Genomic DNA, 22,444 nt, shown 5'->3' on the forward strand with positions numbered 1-22,444 from the left:
TCTCTCACATTCACAAACACTGAAATGAAAATCTATTGTTTCATATTTGAATACTGATGACATTATATAATTATAAGAAGCTTCTTTTTACTGATAGCCTCAAGTATTCAGTAATGAAATACCCAGTGATGTGTGGCAACAAAGTAATTGTTCACTTCCTCCCTTGTATTCTCCTTCTCCAAAGACTTACTGACATATTTTTTGACTTGTAATTACCCTGTGGGGAGGAAAAAAAAATGCAGAGGCTTTTTTTGATATAATTATAGAATACCAGGTATGCCTGTTAATTTCCAACAGCAGTATATGGGTTTGGGTTGTGATAGAGTTAGAGGAAGCATTGGTCTGTTCCCAGAACTATGACGTCATTGACATTGGTGAGACTTGGTGAAATGAGCCCCATGACTGGAATGCTGAGATGAAGGGCTGTGGGCTGTTGGAGATGGATGACAGAGCAGGTGAGGTGGAGGAGTTGCACCATATGTCAGGGAAAGAATTGAGTGTACAGTCGTTACAGTTAGGGATGATCTGGTTGAAAACCTCTGGTTGAGGATTAGGGCAATGGAAAGCAAAGCAGATGTCATTTTGGGTGTCTACTATCGATCACCCAGCCAGGATGATAGCAACGATAAGTTATTCTATAGGCAATTAGAAGAAATCTCTCGATCAATAGCCCTTGTCCTTATGGAAGAATTCAACTTCTCTGATATTAATTAGGAATACCATACTCCTGTGACAAGCAAGTCTGGAAAATTACTGAAGTATGTTGAAGATAATTTCACATCAAAAAGACTCCATGAGCCAAGGAAAGATGTCCTCCTAAGCTTGTTATTCATGAGTAGAGAAGGATTTTTTGGAGATGTGTTAGTAGGTGGCTGTCTCAGCTACAGTGATCACAAAATAATGGAGTTTAAAACTTTCAGTGTAATGAGAAAAAAAGGTCAGAACTGTTGCTACCCTGGATTTCAAGAGAGGAAACTTTAAGCTACTCAGGGAGCTAGTTCGCAGTGTCCCCTGGGAATCTGCTTTTGAGGGCTTAGGGGTCCATGAGAGCAGGTCAGTTTTTAAGAATGATCATTTGAAGCACTGGAGCGGGCAATCCCATGGTGCCAAAAGTCAAGCAATATTTTCCTGTTCAGATTGGCTGAACAGGAAACTTGTCTTGCAACTCAGGTGGAAAAAGAAATTGTATGGTATCTTAAAGCAATGTCAGGCTTTTCAGGAAAAGCACAGAGTTGTAGACTTTCACCTCTCAGGGATGGGTAACTAAGAAAACCCCAGCAGGGCAAAAAAAGGAGCCCAGGCATGTAGCAGACTGTGCTGCCCATCATCCAAAAGTCTGAATGTTACCCTGAGTATAGGAAAGATTTGCAAAGTGCACAGAGATGGCCCCAGACAGGAAGCACAAACCTGTCTTTGGGAGAATGTGTAAGTCAGGAGAACAATACCACTCCAACCTTGGCAGTTTTTATTTTGCGCTTGTTGAAGCTGTTTGTGCAAGGCTGATCAGACACTCTGGCAAGCTCACAAACTCACCATTTTTATTTCTTTGACCCACAGCCTGTCAAAGAGGCAAAGTCCCACTTTTCTGTTCATGTCTGCTGACGCTCCTCACACTGGCTAGTGTTCTCTGACTCCCAAAGATGCAGCAAGGATTTGTTCCAAGTAGGTTTAGACACCTGTGGTTTAAGCCCAGTCAGCACCAAGCACCACACAGCCACCTGCTCAGTCTCCGCCAATGGGATGGGGACATAATCAGAAAAGTAAAAGTGAGAAAACTTGTAGGTTGAGATAAAGACAGTTTAATAGGTAAAGCAGAAGCCACACACACAAGCAAAGCAAAACAAGGAATTCATTCACTGCTTCCCAACTGCAGGCAGGTTCAGCCATCTCCAGGAAAACAGGGCTCCACCATGTGTAATGGTTACTTGGGAAGACAAACACCATTACTCCAAATGTCCTCCCCTTCCTTCTTCTTCCCCCAGCTTTATATGATGAGCATGACATCATATGGTATGGAATATCCCTTTGGTCAGTTGGGGTCAGCTGTCCCGGCTGTGCCCCCTCCCAGCTTCTTGTGCACCCGGCAGAGCATGGGGAGATGAAAAAGTCCTTGACTAGTGTAAGCACTACTTAGCAACAACAAAAACATCTCCATTTTATCAACACCATTTTTAGCACAAATCCAAAACATAGCCCCATACTAGCTACTCTGAAGAAAATTAATTCTATCCCAGCTGAAATCAGGACAACACTTAGAAATTGGCATGTCCTAAAAAGCTCACATTTCACTTGAAATAATTGAGAGAAATTAAAACAAAAACAAAACCTCCCACAAAACAAACAAAAAACCCCAAAGAAATTTAAAAGACCCATGTTTTGCTTGCAAACCTGTGATTTTTAGCAAAGGACAGAGAGGGATGCTGCTGCTTGGGTTTTGGGAAGGACCACATCACAGCTACCTAGGGAATCCCTGCAAAGCCCTACTGACTGGCAAAGGGACACCGCATCTCTCTGTCAACTTGCAGTGCTCTGAGGGTATGGCACGTGTTGAGAAGGAGTCAAAGCAATAGTGTAGTTGCTACTAGTGAGGAATCTCTCTCCTGTGCAAGGAATGACACTTTTTAGATTGTACTTCCCAAAGGAGGGGGCACAAAGTCACACCAGTTCCTGCATTTATGGCTTCACTGATGCTTTCTGACTGTCCCTGTAGGTGCCCTGCTGCTCTGCCTGGCAGATTTACTACTGCACTCCTGTGAGGAGCAAGAAAGGGCAAGATGGGGTGCCTGCACACCCAGCACCAGAGCTGAGTGCTTTCCCTGCTGCCACCACTGCTGCCACTCTGGGGTGTCCCCACATTGCCTGCACACCCATCCCACCCAACCCCTCACGACAAGAAAAAGCCCCTTGCCGGACCGATTAAGACCAGTATGTATTTTCCATTTCTATACTTTTTCTAGTAATTCCATAGTGAATACAGCATTTCAGTATTTATTCTAGTTGATTCTTTGTAAAAGTTGAAACATCCAAGTCATCAAGAAAGGTAGTTGATCTGAACTGGGCCCGACTACCTATGATGTGACAGTGTGCATAACTTGGGTTAATCACAGGCTGTGCTGTGAAAGAACGACAGGTTTTTTAGCTGTCACCTTTGTACCTTAGGATTTTGTGCAAGAGGGCTTTATTTGCCTTTCTTTTCAGAGTCGCTTATCATTTTAGTATTGTTTGTGAGGAGGAAAAGATCCTTTCTGTATAACTTTTGTCTACCCCCTCTCATGCCAACAGAAATTAGTTAAACCATCTGCCAGCTGAGACTATAAGCACATGTGTTGGGGTTTTAACTGTAAAAATCCAGGTCAGTCTGTCTGACTTGGGGGAAGCTTCTGAAATAATGTGTAGATATTTGTGACTGCCACATAGGCAGTAAAAATTATTCATGGTAAAATAACAATTTTAATGTATTTTTTTTCTTTTTTTAAAATCTTGTAAGTTTTTAAGTGTCAAACCCCAGTGTATCAAGTGTAGGTGCCCAGGTGTTGGCAGTGGGGAGCTGCAGGGGTAACCTTTGTGAGGAGAGGCTGGGCCTGCCCCTTGCTGGACACAGCTGGTTCTGGCTGGTTCCAACAGACCCGCCACAGGGGGAGGCAGAGCCCCTCGGCCAAGGTGGCGGCTCCTAAGGGAAAACATATTTAAGAAAGGGGAAAAATGCCACAGAATCTGGTAGTTTAAAGATGAGGTGATCTAGTCATCTATCTGCCAGTATTTAGCCACCCTGTAGCAGGGTGCCTGAATGTTATGTGTAGTCATACCTTTTATAGGGCAGTTCAGAGCCTAGTTTCCTGGGTAAGATTTCAGAAAGGTTTAGTTTCAGTTAAATTGCCAAATTATGCACAGAGGTGAATCAACTGTTCTTATATACTGTTGTCCTACTGTAAACACTGTGATCCTCAAAAGAGTAACAAAAAAATCAAGGGCCAGGTGAACCTTTTCAGCTAGACCTACCAGGGCTTGTCTATCACTTAATTACATACAGGAATTCTGGGAAAACCACAAGAAGCTGGGAGGGGACACATCTGACCCCAACTGACCAAAGGGGTATTCCATACCATAAGACACTGTGCTCAGAAATCAAAAGTGAGGAAAGAAGGAGAAAGCAGGGCAGCGAAGACTTGGAGGAATGGCATTTGTCTTCCCAAGTAACTGTTACGCGTGATGGAGCCCTGCTTTCCTGGAGATGGCTGAACACCTGCCTGCCGATGAGAAGGAGTGAAAGAATTCCTTGTTTTGCTTTGCTTGTGCACACGGCTTTTGCTTTGGCTATTACACTGCCTTTACCTCAACCCATGAGTTTTCTCACTTTTACCCTTCCCATTCTCTCCCCCATCCCACCAGATGGGAAGCAAGTGGCAAAGCTCAGCATCATAGTATTTTTAGGGTTGTATCAGGTCAGGCAAGTCACACCAAATAATCTGTACACTCAATGAGTTTTGCTATATATATATCCTAAGAGATTCTGTTTTACTGTAAAAAGAAATTAAAACTAACAGAGTAGTAAAAATTTTTTGATGCAGTAATGCAAACCACAACTTCACACTCACTAATAATTATTTTCAGTTCCTCTTTTTTTTTTTTTTTTTTTTTTTTGCAGTTGCATAAATAATATATTAACCTCTGGCAACTATATTGCTCTCAGTTGTCTCTGATCACTTTAGAGTCACATTTTTTCTCATCAAATCTACACATTATTTTAGTACATTGAGTACCAGAGCAAGTTAATAGCACAGAAAATGTAAGATTGAATAAACAAAATTACAGAAAATTACACAGCAAATACACTAATTTGATGTCGCATATAATTTTTCTTATGGTGTTTTTAATGTATATCTTATTTTGAGTATCCCTGTGTGATACAGAATAATAATAAATTCATAGAATCATAGAACCTCCCAGATTGGGAGGGGTCTTGAAAGATCATCTGTTCCACTCTTTTTTGGGAAACAGAGCCTAGGTGAGATTATATAGCACCCTGTCCACTCATGTCTTGAAAACCTCCAGTGATGGGGACTCCACCACATCCCAGGGGATGTTGTTCCAGTGATTGATTGCTCTCAGTGTAAAAAATTTCTTTCTTATACCGAGATGAAACCTCTCCTGGTGGAACATGTACCCATTGCCCCTTGTCTTCTCCATGTGGCTCTTGGTGACGAGAGAGCCTCCATCTTCTTTGTAGCCACTAAGCAATGGACTACTGTGACAAGATCCCCCTAAGCCTTCTCTTCTCCAGGGTGAAAAGACCCAACTCCTTCAGCCTTTTTGCACAGGACCTGTTCTACAGCCCTTTGATCATCTCTGAGGCCCTCCTTTGGACTCCAGGTTTCTGGAGGATTGTTATAGAGATTCAGGAATTCATGGAGATTATAAATAAATCTGGTAAATAACAGGCAAGAATTAGGAAGAAATGCTTTCATTTCATTCATCTTCATACGTTCTTGTGTTGCCTTGATAACACCATTCATATTTTGCTTACAATGGTAGTTAGGGAAGGAAACATCTGAATTGTTTTTTTTTTTATAAAGCTGTAGAAACAACAAAACTATAACTAAACAGGAGAGGAGAGAAGTTGGGACTGAATACCTCTGAAAGTGTTATTTAAATTTTTAGAAATCTATCACAAAAATTAAAATTATGTGGTTGTTCCAAAAGGAAAAAAATGAGAAAAACTTGAAAAACATAAAAGGCAAATTTGTAGCTAGCAGCTTCCAACTTTCATTAGTATTTAGAAACCTAGCTAGTTTATGTCTCTTTGAAAATTGCCACCCAAAGATCAGGATGCATTATTAGACGTAAATTCTCAGAAATGTAATTAACAAACTCTGATAAAAAAAGCCAAGGTGCTGACGTTGTTTTCACATTGAGTAATTCAGAAAATTTAATTCAAAACATAGATTTTTGCTTAATATAAGAAAAAGGCAGTGTGATCAATGAAATATTCTAAAAAACCTCTACACATAGTAAAAGGGTGATGGGTATTTTAAAATTTGGTATGAAAATTAGCCCTCTAACCTGTACTACTGCATCAGGAGCAGCAGGTGCAGCACTTGACATTTCCCTTCATTCTTTATTTTGGTAACTTTTCTAGCCCTAAACCATTGATGAAAAGGTGTAACCACAATTAGATGTAGTTTTCAAGATACAAGCACATTTTAAAAAAATAAAAAAGAAGTCCTCATACCCCATGAATAATATGGCATTTTTTTGTTAGGAAATTGGTGAGCAGTTGTATCAGGCTCTAAAGATTAATAAATTTCTTCTTCGTTTCTTTAGAAAAACACTGCACTCCGTCTACTTTTTAAGTGAAGAGCTAAAATTAAGATCTTAGCATATCCTGCCTGAAGTGACTGCATTACTAACTTGGTGAAAACCCTTTTATTTTTCTGTTTGTTAATGGTGATGTCACAAAGAAGCTCAGCTGTTCACTTCTGTGTCAGATACAGAAATTAAAAACTCTGAAGTAACAGTAACAAAAAGTTATTACTATTGTCCTACTGAAAATGTTGACATATTTGAATTTAAACCTGACTTTTTTATTTCTGTGATCATACCACCAATTTTCTATTTACACTTCCTATCTCAGAAGGATTATCTAGCCCAGTACATCTTTCTGAATCTTAATTTTCCTTTGTAAGCCTTTCCTTTGCATGATAGTCTGCTCTCTAAAATAAAAATTCTAAACTTTTATTGTTGAAATGTTCAGATTAATAAAATAGTCATAAGAAGGATACACTGTGAAATGTTTCCTGGTGTTGTAAATGCCACTCATTAACTCAGTAGTGATGTCAAAAGCAACTGAGTTCATAGAGAAATACTGGATCAAACTCATTAAGAATCTCACTGAAGCTTTAAAAATATATATGTTCATTCTTTTTTGCAAGTGTTTTTAGTGTTTTCTAGATTTCAGACTTTTTTTCCTGAAAAATAAAAATACAAAATAAAGTCTTCAGATATTTTTTTCCTAGTTACTGAAAAGCTTATTAGTTTGTCTAAGTAAGTCATGAGGATCCTTACAGTCCCTGAAGATAATTTCTGTTGAACAGAGATGCACCCTGGTAGAAAGTGATCATGTGGTCATTAGATGTTCTGTGTGCTTTTACAGTATGTACCATTTCATAGTAAATACTCTACTAGGAAAATCTGGGATCCAAAAAAGATACAAATTTTGAAACATTACATTCCAAAAGTGTTTCATTTGTAACGACTCACTGAGGCATACTTCCTTTACGTGTTTGTGAATTATTGGCAAACACCTCCTTAGCATTTGACTGTGGTTACCAAAGACTGTTTAGCTTTTTAATACCTCATGACACTGAGTACTTAACACGAATGAAGGCACTTCTGAAAATACCTTTTTAGGGTGTTACACAGAACTCAGTAATGTATTTTTGTGTTCTAATAGGTCAGTTTATGTTGGTTTCATTTGACGTAAAAGTGATATGATACAATTCAAAGTGACAAAGTGCAATGGAAGCTAATAGAGTTTATTTAAGAAGCTGACTTCTTGTCTTTACATACCCTTTATCAATAAAAGATGTAATCAGTTGTAACCAGTTCTTTATTGGGAGGGTTGTCTTTATTTTTTTTGCATTTTGCTTGAAAATATTAGAGCCATAAATATGCATGCTATCAGCAATTAAAACATTCCTATTATTCCCTGACTACGCAGTTATTTTCTTGAGGAGCTCTGTTTATCATTTGTAGAATATGTCTGTTCCTGGATGGGAAAATACCTCCTTTTGTAGGTACTGCTACAGAAATACCAAACAAAATGCCAGAAAAAAAAAATGCTGTTGTCAAGCATAACCAAAACAAAAATTCAGGTAATTTCTTTTAGACAAGATATAAAAAGGCCTGACCATAAGCACAGCATTTTGAACACTAGAACTTGACTATGCTAAATGAGTATGTATAGATGTTAAGAAACTTCTCACTCAAAAACTTCCTTTCTCAATAACATTTTCTTCTGTGCTAATTACATCCAGCTTCTCTTTGTGGAGCTGAATTTTATCTGAAGTTGTTAAGAGACAAGAAATTCATCAAAATACTAAGTTGCAAAAACACTGAGCTAAGTTCATGCCATCAAATTCATCAACACTGAGAAATTTTACTGCTGGTTTGGAAAAAAACCTTCTGAGACATTAGTTAAAGAGATGAAAAATGAACCAACTGTCTCTTCCCCTCTATCTGATTTTGAAGATTTTCACATATTTGACATATTTTCATACAACGTCCATCATCACGAAAAAGTCCTGAACCAGGTATTTGATCACATTTTCTGAACAAGCAAAAGAATAATGTAAAACATGTAAAAGCCAGAACTTTTATCTTTAAAGACAAGCATAATATTATTCATATAGCAGCTAAACAAATATAATGTTTCCCCTTTTTATTCTTATTGTTTTATTCAGCTTGTCTTTTGCTCTGGGAAACATTGTGGTTTTGTGTATTAAAATGTCTGTTTCTCTAGAAGTTATCACTGAAATAATTTCCACAACAGTGAATTAATGTTAAATATACAGAGTAGGTTTCAGTCAGCTTAATACTGGTAACTAACTAGCATCCAGGTCTGGATGATTAGAGAAGGAATTCTCCCAATCCAGATATCTACACATCCACTTTAACCCTACTTTAGATTCTTTGTGGAAGCTGAGTCCTTCCACTGTGAAGCCTAGAGGAACTTCATCTCAGAGAAATTGCACATAGGACAACTACAGTGCAAAAAAAATCCTTAATATCATTGCATATATTTCATTTTCTTCAGTGTTACACATGATCAGTAGGAAAAGAATTCCTGTAAAAAGCTGTGAAGCCACTACCTCACTTTCATCCAAACCCCCGATTAAAACATAACTATGATGAGGCTCATAGGAAGCTAATCTCTAGGCAGGTGGCAAATGCCAATACCTGTGATCAGTGCTGCTACCTTGTTTAATATAGCCATAATTTATTCAATTCATTCTGCAGTTTGTCTCACTAGTTTAGTGAGGTTGATCTCTTAGAAGCTTTTTGGTGACTGTGATTAACATTTTCCGGAGGTTCCGTTAAAAGAACAAAAATCTATCTTCAAAAGACTTCGTAATTTCCAAATTTTTCTGCATTCTGATTTTTGACGAGCCCAAGAATAAATTTATTAACTTACTTTTCTCTTCCAGTATTCAGAAAAATCAGAAATAAACAGTGATGCTATAACTTCCTGTTCATGTCAGATATTGCTTTATTTGTCATCTTTCGTCACTATTTTGTGAAACTGGTTGATCCAATAGGACATAATGCAAAAAAACCCAGTGTTTTGGAATACTGAAAGATATCTTGAGAAATGCCTTTTCCCCAAATAAAGATGAAGGTATTCTGAATGAAATAAAATCCTAAAAGTTTACTTGTCTGTGTTGTCCTGAATTTATAAGAACAACAGCAACAACAAAAACACTTCTGTAGAGAAACAGAAATGCACAGCAATAGTAAAAGAAGCATGAAACTAACCTGTGAGTTTTATCATTATCACAAAGCACACAAGCTTCTCTAGAGACATGATTATAACAATCATTGAAATACTTTTGTGGTTGGACTCAGAATATCAAGAAGTATATTGAAATATTTAGATTCGAATTTGGGCTCTGTTTGTTGAAAAGCCCACGTAAAGGCATATGTGAATACAGCTTGTCTTCAGAACTGTGTTCACTTCCCAGACCGGGTAGACCTTAAATACAAGAAATTATACACAATGTCAGTACAATTCTCAAATACATGTGAAGCTTCTTTTATATATTAAATTTCTAAATGGCTGGTTTTTTTCAGCAAACACTAAAGAGTAGCACTGTAAATAGTAAACTGTACAGAAAATGTGCAATATATGTATGGTTTTCCAAAGATCAGGGACATTAGTTAGGATATAGGAAACTGAAGTTTGACCATTTTTTTTTTTTTCTTTTCATTTTTTTGTACAGGAATTAAATAATGGATCACTTTTAAGTTACTATAAAAATCACATAGAATTAAAAAAGGTTGGAACAGAATGTTGCTTTCACTGTTCCAAAAAAAAGGGAAGTGGTTGACTCAGCCACATTGGGCACCTTCAAGATTCGTCTGGAGAGGGTGCTGGGCCATCTTGCCTAGACTGCGCTCTTCCTAGAAAGGTTGGACTAGATGATCCCTGAGGTCCCTTCCAACCTGTGATTCTGTGATTCTGTAATGAGTTACATACCTCTCCTTGACTGAAGAGTTTTGTCTCACAGTTTAGTGTTTGTTTGTGGAGAGACAAACCCTTTCTTCCAATAAGTTCAGAATATTACTAAGACGGTTTACAAAAGAAAGGTGCCAAAAGTAAGAAAGAAAAGTAACAAAAGGATGAGTTTAATGGTAATGAGACATGAGAAAGACATAAGCACAGATGGAAAACAGTAAACAAAAAATTAGTTTAACTGACAAAAGAGAAAAAATAGACAAATTCCAGGCACTAGAACTGCTTTGGTTTTAAAATAAATACAGCAGTAAAAGTCAAATACAAAGGAGAACAGCTACCTTGATTTTAACTTGATTCTCTTAATCGGAGTGACATAAGTAGAAACAGAATTGTGTAAAGACCTGAAAGTAAAAGAAATATAAGAACCAAGACAGAAGAGGATCCAAGTCACATTTTAACTGTAATGTAATGAAAAGGTAGGAAGAAATTTAGGAGAAAGCAATTAAGAAATAATTTATGCCAGCTCATACCTCTCTATATATAAACTACTCAATAGGCCATTGAGGAAACAATCTACAAAGCCATTTTCTCATTGGCAAATTAAGCTGTCAGAATTGAATACCTCAGCAACACTTGTTGAATATAGTTAGATAAATTTTATGAGAAAAAAAATTACACAAAGACAAAAATAAAAGTTCAACTATACCAGTTGCATAAATATTTAGTGTTAATGGAAAATACACATAGATGTAAAACCAAAATGGGTATATCTGAAGACACATATCTAATTCATGAACCATATGAAGTCAACTACATATGTTTTCATGAACCATTTTTCTGTAAAAAGAATAACCAGACTTCTAAGTCTAACTTCAGAAAATCTGAAATCTAGATTCTGAAATTGGCAACATGAGCCTGTCAATGGTATAAAGTACTAGAATGCAAGAACATGAATGCTAATATTCTAGAAAATATACAGGCATACAAAACAGAACCCACATAGCATAGGTACATAGTCATTATATTCATAAAAGAAAAGGAGAGGGGCAACAGTCCTCTTTCTAAAATTAAGAATATAAATTCCAAACTGGCAAGACTAGTTTATGCATTTTTCTTCCTCACTTATTTTTTCCCATTTTTTTTCTTTCTTAAACAGAGGAGTGCTCAGAATAGCAATTACCCTTTAGTTACTGAAGTGGGGAGAAAAGTAGTAATTAAAAATTATTTGAGAGGAATGCTGCTCTTTGTCTTCAGACAAAAAGAATGTCTCTACCTCTCCTCTACTTTGAAGAAGAGTGATATTCATCAGGAGCCTTAGCAATTTGGGCTCAATCTCATGTTAATCAAAAATAACACTTTTTATGACATACATTACAGAGGGAAATGGCACATACAAGCTTTGTGTCACGAACTGAAGAGAAAAAAATGTAATTATTCTAGCTCACTAATTAAATTAAGATTGCCATTTCACTAAGTGCAGAAACCTTGTATCAGAAGATAGACACAGAATCTGTGAAATTTCATAAGAGTTTTTTTGTTTTGTTTTGTTTTGTGTAACATGGTTGGGGCTGGGACAGAAATTGTTGTTTGGTGGTTTTTTTTTTCCCCCAATTAAAGTAAATCTAATGATTAAGCAACCACAATAAAGGAATACAAAACCAGATTTTTAAACTCTATCACAAAGAAGTACAAAACCAGAATAAAAATACATTATGTGGTTTGATTTTTTTTTATAATGTGATCCTTTTGATTCCTAATAATTCCCTTTCCAACAAGCTAAAGGAGTAAACTCACAGTAACAGTACTGTGTTATAACACTGACTAGGACAGACTACTTTGTCACATTCAACCTTAATGATTTTAATCAAAATGACACTTACCAGAAGCTAGGAAGTTTTTCATCTGACTTACTTCCTTTTAATGAGTTTTCTGGTGTAAACCTCAGGAGTATTTGGAAATCCTCAATGTTAACATTTTATGTTGCTATTTTAAATAGCAACAATAATTTTGGCCTCAACAATATTTTTGCAAAGGCAAAAATATTACTCTAAGATACTACTGCAAGAGTAGAGGCAGGTAAAACTACACTATAGCTAAGAGAGAAGGGATCTTGGATGATATTGCAGCTCGCAGATCATGGAAATACAAAGAGCAACAACATGAGACACTTCAGGCTTTAAAGCATACTTGATAAATTCACTCAGACAAATGAAGATAAAGTATCAATGTCTGTGGAGTTTCTGATATGGATGTTATATCAGGTATCAAGTTCTTGAGACACCATCTGTTCTGAAAAAAATCTGCTTTACTAAAAGATTTCTGCAAAATTGTCAAAGATGTGTCAGATGCTATATATACGGGTATGTTCTTAATTAAAAGTTATGCAGCATCTAAATAACTAATCCAGGGTGTTAATTAGAACAAGCATTGAACTTTTATGTCATTTTTTGTCATTTTATAATGCTTTGAATTTTATAAGGCTTTGAATTTTTTTTCCACTTCAAGACAAAGTAACTTCCATGTTTTGTAAAGAAAACTTCTGAGAACAGCAATGGCACTTCAGCAAATTGATTAAATGGCTTAATTAGTTTTGAGGTCACAGGTGAAAATTAATTTGTTCTCTACCATATTATTTCCTATTTTCACAAAAACACTCCACAGTCAGAAACATGTTCGAGGTCGTCAGCTGCTACTCAACAAATAAATAGGAATGAACTGTCAGAGGCTTAATAAGTCAGGCTGTGAAGTTCTGAGAAGACACTCATAGCCTTTACATCTGATCCTTTCTAATCCTTGTTGGCATGCATTTTCAGAGGCAGTTCATGCAATTATGAAACCAATTATCCTAAATCTTTTGGGTTGCATATTTCTAAAGAAAATTAAAGATAAGTGAACATAAAGAGATTTCAGGATTTCTATGTAATAGAACGTCACTCGGGATTTACAAAACAAACAAACAAACAAAACAAAACTAAAAATCCCAGAAACCTGACCGTGAGTATCGCGTGTAACAAATAATACAGAAAAAAGTAAGTGTTGCACATGAAAAAGGGTTTGCCTAAATTTAGCTTTCTCACCCTTATTTTGCACTCAGGCCTTAATTCCTGGTTGTCCTGTTAGTGTGCTCCAGTGTGAATCTGACTTACGTTTGTCTAAGGAAAGATACAGAATAAAGAAGAGTCCTGTTTGCAGACTTTACTCTCCATAACAAGAATGCCAGTTAGGCCAGGGTTGATTCTGCTGGCCCTTTGCAGTCTCCTAAGGTTAAACCAGGAGTCTGTGGCATCCTAAATTGGGAAAAAAATGAGTACTAGAAGATATTGGTCTGCTGGCAAGTGTTCTCATGGTGTCTTGACAGAAAGGTTAGATATCATGTCTATATGTGATCCAAACATAATATGTTCTATAGCCATACTGTTGATAGTCCTGAGTATTAAATGAAATACAGATGTGCAAATTGGTTCCCTTGGCCGGGGAATGGCAGGATGTTCATGCAGCAGCTACTAACTTTTTAACAGATACAACCTTTGCATTCCAAAATATCCACATGCATTATTGTTGGTTTTTATAGGTGATGCAGCTAGGAGACTATGGGAGATAACATGTCCTGGAAAAACTGATAACATGTCCTGGAAAAAACTGGTACATGTGAAAGACACTTTAGAGCAAGAATATATGGTGTAAGAATATACGTATATGAGGATCTCAGAATAAGACTAGAAATGTAGGTAGGCCTATACCTACAGAAGTAAATCTGGAATTCTGAATGCAATATGTCAAATATCCCTCTACTACTGAAAGAGAAAGTTTTCCAAGTGTAAGCTTTTTAGAGAAAATAAACTGCAGTCTTTTGTCCTACAGCTTCCTTATCCCGCTATGTACCCAAATGACATGATCTGAAGTCCAGTCACTTAAACGTTATTAAAAGCATCTTCAAATATTAAAGTTTTCCAGATTATGTCATTACTAATAATATAAATTATTTTATGTATAGGAAGAAACCATCTGAAAGGTTTAACAGTGTACTCATTGATTTCAGCTAAAAGTTTAATTTGGATTTTTAAGCCCACAGACAAATACTCCTTTACCTTGCTGAAACTGCTGTGTTGCTATGAGATGCTCAAGTGAAGACACTGTTTTAACAATACTAAACTATTCTTAAGCTGTCTTGAATAAAAAAAATCCACTTGCATTATTGAAATAAAATATTGACATGAACAAGGCTTTGAGTTAATTTTCAGACTTTTCTTACTTTACCATGTCATAGTTTACCCCTAGTCAGCACCAAGCACCACACAGCCGCCTGCTCAGTCTCCGCCAGTGGGATGGGGACATAATCAGAAGAGTAAAAGAGAGAAAACTTGTGGGTTGAGATAAAGACAGTTTAATAGGTAAAGCAGAAGCCACACACACAAGCAAAGCAAAACAAGGAATTCATTCACTGCTTCCCAACAGCAGGCAGGTGTTCAACCATCTCCAGGAAAACAGGGCTCCATCATGTGTAATGGTTACTTGGGAAGACAAACACCATCACTCCAAATGTCCTCCCCTTCCTTCTTCTTCCCCCAGCTTTATATGGTAAGCATGACATCATATGGTATGGAATATCCCTTTCGTCAGTTGGGGTCAGCTGTCCCGGCTGTGCCCCCTCCCAGCTTCTTGTGCACCTGGCAGAGCATGGGAAGATGAAAAAATCCTTGACTAGTGTAAGCACTACTTATCAATAACTAAAACATCAGTGTGTTATTAACATTACTCTTATACTAAATCCAAAACACAGCACTATACCAGCTACTAGAAAGAAAATTAACTATCCCAGCCAAAACTGGGTCAGCCACTGAGCTGGTTTTGGCTGAGAAAGGGTTAATTCTCCTCACTGTGGGGGTCGGCTACCTTTCCAGCTTCCCGCGCTCTGCCGCGTGGCGGGGGCGGGGGGCTGGGAGGGGCGGGGCCATGGCGGGGGCGGCTGACCCCGACTGGCCAATGGCAGGTTCATTCCATACCACGTGACACCGTGACCAGTACATGGAGGGGGGGGGGGGCAGTGGCAGCGCGGAGGCGGCGCGGCGTCGGGTCGGCGGGCGGCGAGCGGCTGCGGTGCGTGCGGTTTGTTTCGGCGGTTCGTTCCCCCTCTCCCCTCCCTTCCCCCCTCCCCCGGGGCTTTGTGCCTCTCGTTGTTCTCCTTTACATTGCATTTCTGTTGTTGTTTCTTTTAATTTTAATTATTAAACTGTTCTTATCCCAACCCACGAGCATTGCCCTTCTGATTCCCTCCACCATCTACCGGTGGGGGAGTGAGCGAGCGGCTGTGTGGGGCTGAGCTGCCGGCTAAACCATGACAGCCCCATAAAAATATCAAAGAGGTGTATAAATTCTACAGATAAGCTTAAGTAGAATATTGGAACATATATTTTAAAAGGGAAATAGCACAACTTCTGGGAAGAATAACAAAGGTTTTACAAAACCCTCCACCTCTTCCCTACATTGTTCCTGCATGCTTGTTCTCTTTCCAACAACTCAGTGATTTTCAGAAACAAAATATTCAGTTTCTTCTGGATTCCACAGGGTTTCTTCCCATCACATCTCAGGTCAACCTCTTCCTGTTCTTCACAGTTTTGCAGTCTCCATTTGCTGAAGGCTTCCTTCTGCTTTTTTATTACTCTCTCTGCATGCTTGAATCCTCTCCAGAATGTTCCCCCAATTCAGCAATCCTAGCCAATCCTACAAAAAGGCTGACTTCCCTCTTCTTTAACACGTTCTACTTGATTCAACAGACAGCAGTCAAGACAGGTAAATCAAAGATCATAATTTGCTACTGTCCGACCACTTTCTTTAAAAAAAGCAGAATAATTAGATAGCAATAACAAAAGCAAACACGTCACCCCTCACAGTTATTTTGGAAAAGAAAATGGTGTTATTCAATTATTGATGTTATTTTCAAGCAACTGAACTGTGTACACTCAGAAATAATTCTTATTTAAAGAGGCAATGAAAAAGATTTTACTTAAATAATTTTATATAAGCCAAAAATGTCACTTTGCATTTGATTCAAAATATTTGCAAAAAATATGTGGGGGAACATGAAATGTAAAGAAAGGTGAGAAATCAGAATTTTCCCCAAAATCAAATTAAATATGGAGGCAGGAGGAAATGTCAGTCTGAAAAGTGGCTGAGAAAACATACAATAATGCTTATACAATCAATTAGCAAACAGCTTGTATGAAAGTAAATAACATTCACTGACCCATTTGCAATGCCAAGCTCCTCTTACTCTGTTGGTTTTTCTTGTGGGTTTTTGTTTTTTTTTTTTTTGTTTCTCAGTAGTATAGTCATTAACCATGCTACAAACAATATAACTTGGCTGATTTTCTGGGACTTGAAATTTTTCTGCAGACTTGAAACCCTTCAGCAGGCTTCCTAATGCACACAAAGCTTTCAAGAAACAAAATGGGTCTTTTATGGAATTGTATCAACTAGCTGCATGTATTTTCACTTGGTGTTGACATGAAAACTTAAGCCACTCAGTTGGATCAATTAAATCTTGCTTTGAAGAAGTTCATTTTAATCTGAAGCTCAAAGAAAAAGTCATGGAGCATAAAAGAAAGATGAAATAAAACCGGAGAGAGGACAGTAAACAAAAGTCCTTCAAAACAAAATATAATTTTGTGTGGCTTTGTTTATGACTTAATTTCAGTTGTCTTCTCAGTTACTTATTAAATACTTTCAATTATTGGAAAGTAATCTTGATTTTAGAATTAATTGCTGTCATTCCTCAGATGTACTGAAAATATTTTAAAGGGAGTATTACAATGATACATTACAAATAAGGGATTACCATGAAGTTAGAAGACATTTTATACAAATAGAAGATGGACATTGTTAGAAGAAAATATGTTGGGGACATGAGGCTGACACAGTTCCACGTCCCCAGGTCCAACCAGCAGCAAGACTGAAGCAGGCACATGCACACAGAGCACACATATACACCACATACATGCATTGTCAGCCACACAGATAACAGGCAGACACTCAGAGTGCTCACATGAACACAGACAGTACCAACAGCCTCATTCTGCCCCTCTCTCTGGCTTATTGGTCCCAATAGCTGGCCACCGTCACTATGCTCTCACCCTTAGAGGCATGCAGGCATTCTCACATGCAGAGCTGGCTGGGACTCCCACGGTGATGCAGCTGAGAGTATCCTGGCAGGGTATTATTTGGGCTCCCACTCCTGCCTTTGTCCCTCTGAGCGCCTCAGTGAGTGTGCGGATGAGCTGGTATCATATGACCTAACATGTTGATTCAAGGGTGAGTCATCTTCTTTGCAGTAAACAAAGTATCTTACAAATCAATGTAAAAGGTCAAAGTTGGGAAAATGTGTTAGGACTGTATTAAATTTTCTTTGGATAAATGCGTACATTTTAAAGAGAGGATTTGGTCTAAGAGGTTCACCTCTTAGAAAATTACTCACATGCTGAGGTAAAATTGTTCAGGTCTATCCTGTGTTATCTATCACGTGAAGAGACCAGAGTTTGGAAAAAATGAATAAATTTAACTGTCTTATTGGTTTGAATTGTTCCCACAAATTTCTTTCTTCTTTCCATAAGGCTTTATTCTGACTAAACACTGCTCATTTTTCTATACATATCTGCTAGTATATAAATACTTCATTGCTTTTTAGATGAAACAAAGTTTAACAATGACAAACTCCTTCATTGAAAAGTTATAGTCTATACAGTGTCAAAATCCTTCACTAAATGGTTGTGAAATCCTGTTTAATGATTTTGCAATAGAAATTTCATTTTAAATGAAGAAACAATTTTTTTTTTTTCATTAAAAGAGTCTTAACTACAAATTAGTTACAGCATGGTTTCTGTTTTTACAACTCATTAAAATTTGCTGAATTTAATTCCTGGAGTTGTGCTTAAAATGTTTCTTAGGGTTTACACACAAAATTCTCATTTACTATAACATACAGAAAAAAGTGATAAACTAATAGTATTGAAAGTTATTATAGTATGTTATCTTCTGCTGTATGTCACCTGCAGTTAAATAGATGCCTATCATATAATTGTTTTATTTAAAAAAGATTTGCACCTGTTTCTATTATCTACATGAGTATTTCACATTCTTTAATATTTCCTTGAACGTGTAAGATATAACAGTGTTGTGGTTTGACCCAGCAGGCAGCTAAACACCACACAGCCATTACCTCACCCACCCTCCCCCCGCAGTGGAATGGGGGAGAGAATTAAAAAAAAAAAGTTAAAACTTGTGCACTGAGGTAAAGATAATTTAATAGGACAGAAAAGTAAGGAAAAATAATCATAATAATGATAAAAGAATATACAAAAGAAGTGATGTACAAAGCAATTGCTTACCGTCCTCCAACCAATGCCCAGCCAGTTCCCAAACAGCAGACCCCCAGCCAGCTTTTCCCCTAGTTCACATGATGAGCATGACATTATGTAATATGGAATATCCCTTTGATCAGTTGAGGTCAGCTGTCCCAGCTGTGTCCCTTCCTAAACTCTTGTGCACCCCCAGCCTAGTCGCTGGTGGGGTGGTGTGAGAAGCCAGAACAGGCCTTGACTCTGTGTAAGCACTGCTCAGCAATAACAAAAACATCAGTGTGTTATCAACGCTATTCTCATGTTAAATCCAAAACACAGCGTTATACCAGCTACTGGAAAGAAAATTAACTCTATCTCAGCTGAAACCAGGACAAACAGTAGTTAATGCCGTTAAAATTTATGGGGTTTAGAGGTTTCTAATTTTTTTATTAAAGCACTTTCCTTGGAGTATGTACAAACTCAGAAATAAAACATTTTACTTGGAGTTTGTAAGAACCCCTAAAGTTCAAGTCTATTCATAATCAGTCCTTTTTTACATTTGCAGAACAGACATACTGCTTTGTAAAACCAAAGACATCTATCACGAGAGTTGCTTATATCATGGTTATGTGACATACTTGCTCATTAATGATCAATTATTTTAATTCTGTTTATGCAATGGAACATTGTCTTGCTTTTACTTTCAGCACATGTACAGAAGTTTGGTTTTATATGCCTGCTTTATAATATGTATAATCCATTATTTGTTGTAGTAAAAGTATAGAGACAGTGAAGACCATGCCTATTGGACACATGAAAATGTAGTTATACTTTTATGTTTATATTCATTACATATCCCAACTTTCTAGGCATGGATTGAGTGTTCAAATTTAAAACAAAACAAAACAAAACAAAACCCTTACCTATCTTAAATGTTGACTTCTCTGAAAGGAATTTAATTGTTGACCTGGGATAGATTCCTGCATAGAAGAGCTAGCTGATCAGTTTGGTTTTGGATTGGCTTGTCTAGACAGCATGAAACTACAAGAAATTCAATGTTATTAAGATAAATCTGTATCATAAAATAAATGCAGATTGCTCAAACGGTCTGCATTTTCTACAGCCTTATTACAAATGCTTGACTCAAGTACAGAGACTTCAAAAACAGTCAAAATATTACACCATTTTGTGAAAATTGGACGTGTTTGGGGAACCAGATGCTCAATTAAAGGTCTCTCTCTTCATTAAAATAGCATTGCAGCATAGTTAGCTAAGGTTGGCAGAAGTAATTTGGGGGAATCCAGATTTCCATGTGGAAGCAGCACTGAAATAACTGTGTGTCTAAAATTAGCATGTTCTGACAATCCAATTCAAAAACACGGAAGTTGAAATCATGACATTACACTTAAGAGATGTTAGACTGAAAAAGAGCAAGTTTTAAAAGTCAAATCTGAAGTATTAAAGAATTTATTTATGCTAAGTATTCAAAACCTTAAAAGGGGAAAGAAAAAGATGATTTCTAAAATCCATAGTCTGACAGAATATAAAGCCTATCTGCGGGAAGTGATGTTGAACTAGATGTATGGCATAGGAGTTCAAAAAAGGAAATGATGCTTCATGTATTAATAAAGAAGAAAGTAAATTTGGTCTATCAAAAATGCAAGAAGTTTTTTAAAAGAATTTGATACAGTGTAGTCATGGCTATTTTATTTCAATGCCGCAAGCAGGCAATGTATTGTCAGATGAAGTTGATCATTGTTTTCATTAAATTTAATAACGTTAGATTCCTAGTGAGTAATACATGATCTTATATTACCTAGAGATAAAACTAAAAATTAATCTACAATATATGTCATCTCTTTTGTAAAACAAACATTCGATATTTCAAGGATCTTTCATCATCAGTAGAATGAGCAAGGTATTGCTTTCATTCACTTCTACATATGGAAAAAAAAATCTCAAATCTGCAATAAAAATACAGACATTTCAAATGCCAGACTTTATATACTACTCAAAAGCAGCCTCAGCTCCAATGTCTGTAGCCTTGCTTTTTCCCAGCTTGAGGTGAAACTTCCCTCACAGTCTTGAACGTCACCTTGAACCTTCCACCTCCAACCCCAGTGGTCATCAGACCAGTTTCTAGTCATCTAGCATTTTCTTTTTCCTCACCATGACCTATTGTGCTGGTTGTTTACTGGGATAGAGTTAATTTTCTTCACAGTAGCTAGTATGAGGCTAAGTTTTGCATTTGTGATCAAGACAGCATTGGTAGCACAGGCATGTTTCAAGGTTCTTGCACAGAGTCAAGGCCTTTTCAGCTTGTCATACTGCCCTGACAGTGAGTAGGCTGGGGGTGCACAAGAAGCTGGGAGGGGACAAGAAGCTGGGAGGGGACACAGCTGGGACAGCTGACCCACCTGAAAAAGGAATATCCCACAACATATGACGTCAAGCTCAGCAGTAAAAGCTGAAGGAAGAGAAAAAGGGGGAACATTTGGAGGTATTGTGTTTGTCTTCCCAAGTCACCGTTACAGATGATGGAGCCCTGTTTTCCTGGAAATGTCCAAACATCTGACTGCCAATAGTGAAATAGTGAATTAATTTCTTATTTTGCTTTGCTTGCAAGTGCAGTTTTTGCTTTCTTCTTTTTTTTTTTTTTCTTTTTCTTTCTATTAAGCTGTCTTTATCTCAACCCACAATTTTTTTGCACTGTTAGCCTTCCAATCGTCTCCTTCATCTTGTTGGGTGGGGGGTGTATCTGTGAGTGAACGACTGTGTGTGGCTGAGCTGTCTACTGGGGCTAACCCAAAACAGCTGTATTCCCCACTCTGGTTCATAGTACATACAGACACCCTGAAAGCTTCCACCCTCCAGGCTGTCAGGTGCTCCTATACCTCTGCATTGACTCACGTGAATGATTTTTGAAAGGACAGCCCTGCTGCTGCCAGCGAAGTATCAAGATACAAAGCTACTTGGTGCTATCTGCTCTCTACCTGTGTTGAATGGACAAGCTGAGGCAGCAGCTTTCAAACATTCTAAGAGGAGGAGTGAGACTCTCACATCAGAGGATCTTGTGCAGTTATTGGCTACCAATGAATAACATGACTGTATCTCCAAAAGTGGAGGAAAACTGTTGTCAAGGGTTGGTGGCAAATGAAAATTAATGGTGGTGATTTGAATGGATCCATTTATTATTTTGCTCAACTACAAAATTAATTTAAGTATCATACTCTGGAACCTTGATCCACAGATGACTCCAAATGAAAGTGAAAAAATGATGTTAAATTATTTTTGCTTTAGCTCATGTACTAAGTACACATTTGAAACGACAGTCAGCTGAGTCAGTTATGTAAAAGTAAATTGATTTCTTACAATATTCATTCAAAACTCACCTTGAGCAAAAATGCAAGTTAACACCTAAGATCTTTCCTCAAATTACAGCAAATCTAGTATAAGTATATACTAGTATAAGTATATACTAGTAAGTATAGCACCTAAAGATTCCCTAGAAGAAGCATTCTGCATGTATTCCTCTTTTTCGCAAAAAGAGGATAAATGATACTAAAAATAATTGCTATGTGAATAACTTGTAATGCAAAATGCTTGAAGGTTTTCTAGACCTGCCATTATAATTACTAGTATTACAAATTGGTGTTCTCTTTGCATTTCACATCTTAAAGTGAAATGTTACCTGAAGACATCCATGCAGGAAAACCTAGATCCTTTTTCATTTCCCAAATGTCTGGGGAGAGAAAAAGAACACAAAAGCACATCCAGTGAAAGAAATACAGTCACATATGGTTTATATTGTCATCCTTTGAAGGAAGTTGTGCAAAAAGCTTTGCAGAAACTGCTGTAGTCATAGTTAGCAGTAACATTG

At 37.3% G+C, this 22,444-nt stretch overlaps 1 long non-coding RNA gene across 2 annotated transcripts; it reads right to left on the reverse strand.

Annotated features, from left to right (window-relative positions):
• Positions 1 to 7,462: 7,462 nt before the first annotated feature.
• Positions 7,463 to 17,483, reverse strand: LOC135311491 (uncharacterized). 2 transcript variants are annotated; one of them, XR_010371111.1, is made up of 4 exons: positions 17,362 to 17,483; positions 13,309 to 13,383; positions 10,570 to 10,632; positions 7,463 to 9,748 (listed from the first exon to the last, which is right to left on the reverse strand). It is a non-coding gene; the product is annotated as an uncharacterized LOC135311491 (long non-coding RNA). The 2 variants fall into 2 exon arrangements; XR_010371110.1 differs by lacking the exon at positions 10,570 to 10,632 and having other exon boundaries at positions 7,464 to 9,748.
• Between the last annotated feature and the right edge of the window lie 4,961 nt (positions 17,484 to 22,444).

The sequence above is a fragment of the Phalacrocorax carbo genome, chromosome 1, assembly GCF_963921805.1.
Source record: "Phalacrocorax carbo chromosome 1, bPhaCar2.1, whole genome shotgun sequence".
In the NCBI taxonomy this organism is placed as follows: domain Eukaryota; kingdom Metazoa; phylum Chordata; class Aves; order Suliformes; family Phalacrocoracidae; genus Phalacrocorax; species Phalacrocorax carbo.